Raw genomic sequence first — 11025 nt, forward strand, 5'->3', positions numbered from 1 at the left:
AACTAAACGTCGCGTGCTCAGTCTACATTATGACGTCATATTTCAGACGTAAAACGTTCAAGTTTTGTTTTCGGAAATAGCCGAAGAGAGTTACGTGTTTCCGAAATTTTTTTTATTTGTTCTTTCATTGTTCATCAATTTAATTCACATGAATGTCAATGTAATAAAATTGAATGCTTTATTCAGAATCTAAAAGATCAGTTCCTTGACGTTTATGTTTTTATTTTCCATCTGATAATTGATAAGACATACATAGAATTCTACTACAGTTATTGCCGAGATCAAAGAGATGCCGCGGACATTATTCTCCAATATACCACGAACGTCATCAGTAAATTATCAGATGAGAAATACCTATTTGTCTCGCACTAATCATGGAAGTACAACTTCAAACCGTAAAAAGTTTTAAAACCATGTCAATTTCACGTGTTAGTTCCAGTCAAAACAATGTGTATTGCCTCAAATTTTTATTTTAAGCGATCAATGCGGCTGTTCCTAGGACCTCCCTAGCACATTTTCTCACTGTGTGTTTTTACATAAAATATATAACGTGTAGTAGTAATAATCGTATTAAATTGCCATTAAAATATAAGGAATGTGATTCAAATATATTTTATAAATAAATGAAGAGAATTAAAATCCTAAGAAAAGTCTGTCGTCTGCATGTGATTCCTTTGGTCGATACACATGTAAACATTAATAACAAAACCATTGGGGTTACACGGAACAGCCGTCAAAATGACCTAGATCGTCTCTCTATAGGAGAAACGATTTGTAGAAATACTGGGCTGTTAGTAGAATAGAAATAAAGTTCTTGTTTTCGTGAATGTTGCAGGATAACCTCCTCGGTCTAGAAATGTTGTTTGAAATATAAAAGCCTCGGCTAGCGCCTCGGCTTTATATTTCAAAACAACATTTCTCGACCTCGGAGGTTATTCTGCAACATTCACGAAAACTCGTTCTTTATTTCTTAACGAAGCACTATTGAAACATATCTGGTTTCCTTTTTAATTTCTTTTAATTCAAATTACCTTCTATTGAAACACTGGAACTTATTTAATCGAGTTTAGGGGCAATAAATATCGATAAGTACCAGTCAATCAATGATCAAACTAACTTTTTAAAAACAAAATGGCTGCCAATATGGCGGCGCCCAGGGCTGGACGAAATTTTTTTTGGCCTTAGTACCCCTGATTCAACTTTCATTCTTCACTGATTTTCTTACATATACGTGTTACCATTAATCCTCGCTTCGCGAGGCGGGCTTCGCCCGCCTCTCGCTGCGCTCGGTAATATATGTAACATTGTGTCATTATTCGTCATTTATATCGAAAACCATTTGTTTGAATTCTTTATTAAAAAAACTTGCATATTTTTTTTTTTTTGAGTTACTTTTGAAAATTTTTAAATAACAAATTAGCTCAAATGGTTCAATTGATATAAGTATAAAATAAATTGTTTCTTATATAATTTGGTCAGCACACAAATTTCTATGCATTATAAGACTATATATCTTGCATTTAAAGAATACAAAACAATTGTATGTGTTAAGCTTCAAGTGCTTTATTTTGGTATCGTTAGAGATGTGCTACAATTTTGAACCAGAAAAGAAACACCAATTTGGATGGGCAAACTGCCCATAGGTGCCATGGGTTCTGATCCAGACCTTATCGCCTTTCTTCATTTTGATGTTAGCATGTGAGGTTGACATAGGATTTCCATCGTGACCCCTTCCATCGGTATGATTTAATGTAACTGTTTTGCCATTCAGCACGATTTCAGTGACGAAATATTTTCCAGGTTTTGTTAACGTTGTCCATGTAAATGAATATATTCCGTCCAACGGTGCTGTAACTACTCCGGAGACATTGTCGTAAGCCTTTCCTTCGTTTAACGAAACTTTATCAAAGATCACAGTCTCTTGGTTCTTCAGGTTTTCCAACTGCTTGGTAAGTGAAGATTGGAAAGCAATCGGATCTATTTTAGGATTAGAAATAAAATATTGTTTGGGGAAAAAAGAGGATAAATGGAAATATTAGAATAATTTCAAGGAATAGAAGCAGTTAAAGATGAATGTTATAAATCTTAATATAATAGCTTTTAGAGTTTTATGTATAATTTTAAATAATTTGTACTATTGCACACATATGTTGCGTAAAGCCCGCTCATTAAAAGTGACTTCCTACGACTTATACGTGTCATTGGCTGAGAAAATTTGTGCTTAAAATTCAGCAATCAATACTAGTGTTAAACGGGAAGTTGCATCGAATAATTCTTATTACGTACATGTACTTTGCAGCGTTCAATTAAAAAAAATAGCAGAATAAGCTGTGTACCCGGTCAGTTGTATAGCGAAATTTTACTATTGGGTAAGAAAGAGTTTCCATGACTTTCTACATAGTCATATTTAGGGGTTATGGAAAACCCTGACTTATATACTACCATATGTTTCGTCAATCCTAAAATCAAAATTTAATAATAAAATGTTTTTCCAAACCTTTACAGCGCACATTTTCATAACCCATTCCATTGCATATCGCCTTGTAATTGTTGTATCTAGTCACCACTTGTTGTGGAGTTTCGTGTGCAGTTACCTTCACAAGAAGAGCGAAGTTCATCAACAAATAGAAGATTCTGAAAATGATTTTCAAATTTATAATTGAAATAAAAAAAACCAATAACTTAGTAATATTATATCATGAGAGAGAGAGAGAGAGAGAGAGAGAGAGAGAGAGAGAGAGAGAGAGAGAGAGATTACCTTGTCATATTTGTATCAGAAAAACCAACAGTTGCCATTGCCTTGCTTGGGACAAATTTTTATACAAAAACTCAAACCACTTTTACTATCAAATTACAAACACCTCACGCTAAACGATCATTAGAGGTATTATTTGTTTTGCACTTGCGCCAATTTTGAAAGCTTTCCTGGCAACCAATCAAATGAAATCGGCTCACACATTTCCATTTTATCTTACTTTTTTATAATAATATCAAAACGGCAGCAATAAGATTCTAAATGGAAAATATATCAGAGCATTTATATTGTAGCAGATATACACTTACTGGTAAGAAAATAACATGTTAATTTAGATATGATAAAGAAAAGAACATTAAGGTAGATTAAATTGCTTACAAAATTAATACAAAATTATTACACACATGATTACCAAATGTTACCTTTGATATCTTTATATCTACTGAAATTAATCTCTGTTTATTCAAGCCCCGAGTTCTATAAGATGAAACAATTAAGACGCAAAAACTATACTATCCAACAATTTTACCATATTGACAATGATAATTTAAAATTCCATTTTTGATTAGAGTGCAAGTTTTTAAGTAAGAAAATCGCATTGCTAAACTTCATTGCTTAAATCAGGCAGATGGTGCACTGGAAATGCTAGTACAGTAATATGACTCAAATATAACTTATGATTTTTTATTTCCCAATGTTTCGATTTGAATGTATTTTTTTTTTTTGATACCCCATGAGTTCTAAATTGGCTAACAGGTCATTGCTATCCATTGCATACGCTAAAATTGACAATACATGTAAATTTACAGAGTGATATTCTGATAAAATCTACATTTTAAGTATGTCATAATGCTTACTTTGTATTTAGATAAATTTATTTCTGTTAATCTTAAGACTTCTTTTAAAGTTTTCTCACAAATATTTCTGTTAATTGGATCTGTTATACCTCCTTGGTCATCATTGTAGAGAGAGAGAGATAGAAAGAGAGAGAGAGAGAGAGAGAGAGATTACCTTGTCATGTTATCTTTCCTAAGAAAACAAAACCCACTGACCTTGCTAAGTTTTTGAGGATATTTATACAAAAGCTCAATCCACTATAACTATCGAATTACAAACAGCTCACGCTAAACGATCATTTGATGGAGTTTTTTGTTCTTACATAAATCAATTTTAAAAGCTCTGTTTTGGCAAACAATCAAATGAAACAGTCTCGGATGTCCATTTTTTTTAACAAATAATATCAAATGACAGCTGCCCTCCGCGTATCATATGTCTTCATTGATTTATCTCTTGATTTCAATTCTTTTATTTAATTTATGATTAGGATACACTTCATTATTTAAGCATTGTATAAGGTACTTTACTACATATACATACGTATTTTAATATCAAAGTGATTGTAGAGTTATCTTTCAAAATTAAGCATTGTATGTCTTGTAAAAATAATATCATAAATTGGTCCCACTTATGGGTCGCACAATTGGTCAATAGTTAGAGTAACCATAACATTTTTGAAGAGAGACAATAAATATGAAAGTGATAGACAGTCTATTATTACAATGCTAACAATGCTATGTAACAGATTGAAGAACTCTAAATCTTGAAAATATATTCACGTTCCCTCTGAATATTCTTAAGTTGAACCCGTCGAAACCTTTCTATTGGTCTAGGGGTAATAATGTACATTTAAATCTACATCCTATCAGAATGCATGCACAATGAAAATGAAACCACAATCTGCATTATTGAATTTAAAAAGTAAAGAATATTTACATCAGTCCTGGGCCACATTATTGGTTTAAACAACACTCTTCATTTACAATGTTTGCATACTTATATTTTTTCGTAAAAATGTATTTATTTATATATAAGTGTAGCGAGTAAAATAAATATTTTTCTAGACACTCATACGTTGCAATATGCACCGCTTCTCGGGTTCCGCTATTTATTAAGGGTCCATTGGGTTAGATATTTCTTATATAATATTTCTTTATTCAGCTGGCTGTATATCACAACCCTTGTCGGGTTCCGATATTGATTCAGGGGCCATTGGGTTAGATATTTCTAGTTTGTTTGTTTTTCAACCTTACAATGATATATAGTACAATGTATTTCACCGATGAAATCGGTTAAAAAAAACCCATTCTTGCTGTTTGAATTTTAAAACTATTCTTTTGTATATATTATCAAATAATTGTGACTTATTGTGAAAGAGATTTTTTTTTATAATTATCATACTTTTTCCAGTTTGATAAGAATTATTTATATCATTTATATCATATGTTACCCACTTAAGTAATCATGTAGTATGAACGATCACAAATAAGTCAAAATATTAAGTGAAAAATATTTCCAAAATCATAGATTCATGGCATCAATTATTCCAAAACTGAAATATCTTTAATCAAACCTTTGCCATCAAGATCTGCCAGGTATGAATACTATAATATTTCTATCATCTGCTTCCTGTTTCTTTATGTGGCTTTTTTTTCTGTGCGAATGTTTGAATTGATTTTTTTCTTTTACTGTTATGTAGGCATTATTTGATGATTTAATCCATATCAGATTTATATTTCTTTTGTTAAGTAATGGGAAAACAACGTTGGTTTAGAGGGTTTATTTTCCCAGCATGTACAATTTACGCCTTTATCAAATTTAAATCATGTAACTTCACATTCCTTCTAAAACTGTGATTTTTTTTTTATCAAACCCACGAAAATATGGCCATAATTATTAATGATACATGAGTTGTGTTTACAAAAACTAACAACATTATTTTTTAAAATCTAGAAAAAAAGATTTCCATATTCTCTGCAACTTAAAACAATTTTTTCTTTAAAAACAAATATGATGTTATTCTTATTCTTCAAACTAAAAAATCACTGTGAAATACTCGCCCATGTTTTTTATGAGAACTGTAATACTGTTCACTGATTGGTGGACTGTATCGGAATCACGACCATATTTTTCTCCCAGTGCAGTCGGTATGCTACCAAGTCAGAATGTCATAGATCTGTCAAACTATTTTGTACATAAACTGTATATTTTACAATTAATTAAAGTCAAAATGAAAAATATACATTCTTGGGTTTTTTTTCTTAGCTCTGACATTGAATTATAGAACTGGTCTAAAGCACTACTTTTGCTATGTTTTAAACCAGATCAGATGTTGATCATATCAAAACGATTCATGAACAGTTTGTATATTTGTGGATGTGAACGGCAAATTAAAGCAAGAAAAACAGCAGGGGGGAAGAGGCATGACAGGAAATATATATTAAAAAAACTACAGAAAGACCTTTACGTTGACAAAAGTTATTCCTTCTTACCATTCCTTACGACAGAATAAATGAAAAAAAATATCTGATTCAGAAAAATATAGACCAAGGATTTCACTCTTGAACAAAGAAATAATATAATAAAACATTAATATTACACCTTTCGGGGGCGCCTCGACTTCAAAACATTTTTTACGCGTTCGTTTTCCTCTTTTTCTTTCTTTTGTTTCCAAATGCTTTATAGCCGAAAACCAAAATGTCGATCACGCTTTCGCTTTAACTTCTTTGTCTCAGTGAAGAAGCTTGAGACAACGTTATATAATAAACGTAATAAAGGGGCGTTCAAAGTCAGGACCGGAAAAAATTGTAAATTATATTCATTGCAATATTTCCGGTCCTGACTTTGAACGCCCGTCAATGTGCGTTTGAATTAAATTTGCAGAAAGTTCATAAATTGTAAAGCTTGATAAGAAACACAAAAATTTCTTTCTTTAAATGCATTTATTGAATTCGACATATATTATTATTAGTTTACCTGTAACTTTCAATACTGTGGAATCATTAAATTTCGTGGGGGCCAATTTTCGTGGATTGCTTAAATTTTACAGGTTCGTGGGGACGTAATTTTGTGTATTCTCTAAAACCTACAAAGGAAATATCACTTTATTACCCTAATTTATTAATTCGTGGAGGATTTTAATTCGTGGATGAGAGGAACCCACGAATTCCACGAAAATTGAGCCACCACGAAATCTAATGATTCCACAGTATACATAGTATGCAATTTTACGTAATGTATTGCATGAGTTATTGTACTTGCAATGTTTGATACGTCTCTATGTTGTTTCCAGCTCGTTCCCGTTGAAATTAATTAAGGAGATAGACTATTATCATCGTCTCAAGCCACTGTCCTGAGTACAATTTTAAAACCAAAATTGAACAACGTGTACATCTAATATTTTATTTTCTTTGTGTTCCAAAACTGTCATGAATTCCTTTGCATAGGAAAATACAAAAAACTCTTGAACTTTTTAAACCTTCAGATGATTTATTTTGATATCCCTATAGATATACTACAATTTTACTCCAGAAAAAGAACACCGATCTCCACCTTGGGCATACTGCCCCCAGGCTGCTTGGGCTCTAATCCACACTTTATCGCCTTTATTCATTTTGATGTTAGCATGTGAGGTTGACATAGACCATCCATCGTGACCCCTTCCATCGGAATAATTATATGCAAATTTTTGGCCATTCCGCACAAATCCAGACACGAAATATTTTCCACCTTTTGTTATTATTGACCACGTAAAGGAATAGATTCCATCCATCGGTGCTGTAAAGATTCCGGAAGTATAATCATAAGCGCTTCCTTCGTTTAACGAAACCTTATCAAAGATCACAGTTTCTTGTTTCTTCATGTTTTCCAGAGTCTTGGTTAGTGAAGATTGGAAAGCAATTGTATCTATTTTAGGATTATAAATAATATATCTTATAAGAAAAGAATAAAATGAAAATATTTAAAGAGTTTGAAGAAAAAGGACACAGAGAAGATTAAAAATTAATATCATAATTTCTTAATATGAATTAATAGCACTAACTGTTAGAGTTTTTCATATAATTTTAAATAGTTAGTACCACATGGTGCAAATGTGCTGGGTAAAGCCTGCTTAGATGTGGCTTTCAACCACATTGTTAGGCATTATAACCAGGCTTGAACTATCACCCACTAACAGCAGCCACTAAGCCCGTAAAAGCTAATGGCCAATAAAGAAGATCATCAAAGTACTGAGAGTACTCGAAAAGAAAATATATTTATTTTATTATCGACATCTTTTATTTAATTTCAAGATGATTAATGTATCAATAATTGTACGAGCATTGACAACTTCAGAGGCAGTAAAGCTCGCCTTGATAAGAGGTATACATGCGTCTGTATTTAATAGAAATCAAATCAGTATATGTCCATACGGGTCATAAGTTATGAAAATAATGTTATCCTCAGTGCAGTCCTATTAAAAATGGAAAACTCAACGCGTCCTATAAAGTATCATGAAAATGTATGATAATATATAAAACAACATAAAGTACATTACTATGTGTATGCGGTACTGCACATACTTATAGGTTTTACAACTATATTTGTTGTATATACTTACCAAATCACACATTTTTAGATATTCGTCGTAAATTGGAAGCGACCGTCTAGGCAAACAATCCTGACACTTTTTAAGCTATCCCCCCCCCCCAAAAAAAAAGATAGTATGTTTACATCAAAATTAAACATGCTTGTGTTTAAAATATTATCCCCTTTTCTTTTACTACATCGGAAACAACATGAATCGAATATTAAAACGATTTCCTATCATTACAATAATAACATGAACAGAAGTCTACCATGGTGAATTTATTCTAATAAAAAGAAATAGCGCCTGTCGCACAAAACGGCCAAAAATATCAATCCCAAGGTGAAATGGGGATTATTTTGTCCAAGTCATGTTTTGACATGACCCTTTGATGAAAAATAATGATGACAATTAAAAGGTCCAAATAGCATGCCCGAATTTTGTTATTTTTTAGCATTTCACAATGACATAGGGCTAAAAGTTTGGTCATTTTCTCTGATATCTAAGTGTGCATCAAAGGAATACCATGGCAGCGAAGCGGACCTTTAGGACTATTATTTCCTGGTCTCAAATTTGGGTTGCAGGGGTACCATCATGTGGTCCCCAAGGTTTCGGGCTCATTTCAGGGGTTTATATCTCATAAATCTAGAATCACTAGGATAATGTATAATACCTTCCCATGTGTTCATAACAAGCGTTAGAAGGTGTCTATCACATCTAAGAGTATTAATATATATCACCCTAATTTTGTCATTTTTAAAATGTTAACAATGATATGGGGGTAAAAGATGGGCCGTTATCTCTATTGTGTTTGAAGTGTGCATCTAAGGAATACGTGTAACAAGGGAATGTAGGGAACCTATCGAGCATACATTTGGTCTCGGATTTGGGCTGTAGGGGTATTACCAGTAGTCCGTAAGGCTTTGGGCTCATTTCAGGGATTTATATCGTTAATTATCCCACAATTTTCTCTGAGAGAGAATGTTAATTATTCATTGTGTATGAATGTGTTTTTCGTTTCTTTTTTTCAATTACGGAATTGTTATGCAACACCTGCACACATTCGTGTAAACATTGCAATTTATTGTCCACTCAATTGTAAAAGTGCGGTAAAATATAGTTCAGCAAGCTGTGCATAAAATTTGTAAATCAAATATCGTTTTAAGATACATGGAATAAAGCTATTATAATATAAAATGTTGTTCAGAATTATTTATGGTTTATTAACAAGTACTCTTCAGGAGATTTCTACGCTAGTGCAGCGTCATTTACCCTCCATATGTCGACAAGAGAACCGTTTTAACAATAAATTTTGTGGCAATGTAGGTGCGTTTCTGTTGGTTTGTTACGGATATGGAAAACTATATGTAACGTCGGTGCATATAACTTCAAAATCAGCTGAGGAAAACAAAAGTAATTTCAAATTCTGATATCATGTTTAACATGACGAAATAACCCATGAGTCTTTTTTCTTAAAAAAACATCCAATTATTCTACAACTTGGGGGGGGGGGGGGCATTATTCTTCTTTACACTTGCTCAGAGGACGCTATCTACGATTTTTATGTTTAATTGAGCGAGATAATCTGTGCGTGAAATCCAGCAATCAATACAAGGATTAAAATATAAGTTGCTAGGAAAAATTCTTATTACGAACTTTGCCGCTTTCAATTTAAAAAAAAAGAATAGCAGAATAAACTGTGTACCACGGTTAGTTGTACAGTGAAATTTTACTGTTGGGCTAGCAAAGTTTCTATGACGCTTCTACATACTAGTAGTCAAACGGGCCATGGAAAACTCTAATAATAAATAGTGTTATACTTTCATTTTAAATACTGAAATCTGATTGGTTTAGACGCAGTTCATAATCTATTCTATTACCCTCAGCGTTAGCAACGCACTTTGCAACGGGTAACATTAAAAAATGTTACATGCGCGAAAATTATGCGCGTACGCTTTGCTGTAGAATTCACGTTATTCCTATATAAAAGCAGTAAACTTTTCTTAAAAATTAAGACATTCAGTATAACAAAATAAATAGTGCCTGTTTGGTAGGATAACAGTTGAAATTGACACCCCTTGAAAACCATTGTCAACCTCCGCTTCGCGTCGGTTGACAATGGTTTTCTCGGGGTGTCAATTTCAACTGTTACCCTCCAAAACAGGCACAATTTATATAATACCATATGTTTTATCAATCAAATCCTTAAACCTAAATTTAAAAATGAATTGTTTTTCCAAACCTTTGCTGCGCACATTTTCAAAACCCATTTCATATTGCCTTGTAATTATTGTATCTAGTCACTATTTGTTGTGGCGTTCATTTGCAGTTACCGCCACAAGGAGTGCGAAGCTCATCAACAAATAGCATATTCTGAAAATGATTTTCAAATTTACAATTGAAATAAAAAAACCAATAACTTAGTATTATTAAATCATGAGAGAAGGAGAGAGAGAGAGAGAGAGAGAGAGAGAGAGAGAGAGGGAAGAGAGAGAGATTACCTTGTCATATTTGTATTAGAAAAACCAACAGTTGCCATTGCCTTGCTTGGGACATATTTTTATACAAAAACTCAAACCCCCTTTCTATCAAATTACAAACAACTCACGCTAAACGATCATTAGAGGTATTATTTGTTTGCACTTGCGCCAATATTGAAAGCTTTGCTGGCAACCAATCAAATGAAATCAGCTCAGACATTTCCATTTTATCTAACTTTTTTATAATAATATCAAAAGGGCAGCAATAGATTCTAAATGGAAAATATATCAGAGCGTATAGATATACACTCACTAGTAGGAAAATAACATGTTAATTTAGATATGATAAAGAAAAGAACATTAAGGCAGAATAAATTGCTTACAGA

Source organism: Magallana gigas, chromosome 4, assembly GCF_963853765.1.
Source record: "Magallana gigas chromosome 4, xbMagGiga1.1, whole genome shotgun sequence".
Classification (NCBI taxonomy): domain Eukaryota; kingdom Metazoa; phylum Mollusca; class Bivalvia; order Ostreida; family Ostreidae; genus Magallana; species Magallana gigas.